Genomic DNA, 284 nt, shown 5'->3' with positions numbered 1-284 from the left:
CCAAAGCACAGGGCCTCGTCTCTGACCAGGTTTGTAGTCCACAATGATCTGTCTGTTTCGAGTCTCTGTTCACAGGTCTGTAACTGCGTCTCTGTCCGTCAATCTTCCTGTGACCCTGTGTTTGTTTTTCTCTCTCCCTCTCTCTGTAGTTCCTCAGTCCCTGAGCGAAGTGAGGCTGGGCCCCCGGGGCCGCCGCCGCCAGCCCCGCCTCCCACCCCCGCCCGGGACCCGAGTGAACTCGGAGCTCAGTCTCCTGCTCCAGCCTGGGGCAGCAGCCGAAGCGG

Source organism: Tupaia chinensis, unplaced genomic scaffold (genome assembly GCF_000334495.1).
Source record: "Tupaia chinensis unplaced genomic scaffold, TupChi_1.0 Scaffold000672_1, whole genome shotgun sequence".
NCBI lineage: Eukaryota > Metazoa > Chordata > Mammalia > Scandentia > Tupaiidae > Tupaia > Tupaia belangeri.
This window is presented reverse-complemented; position numbering follows the sequence as displayed.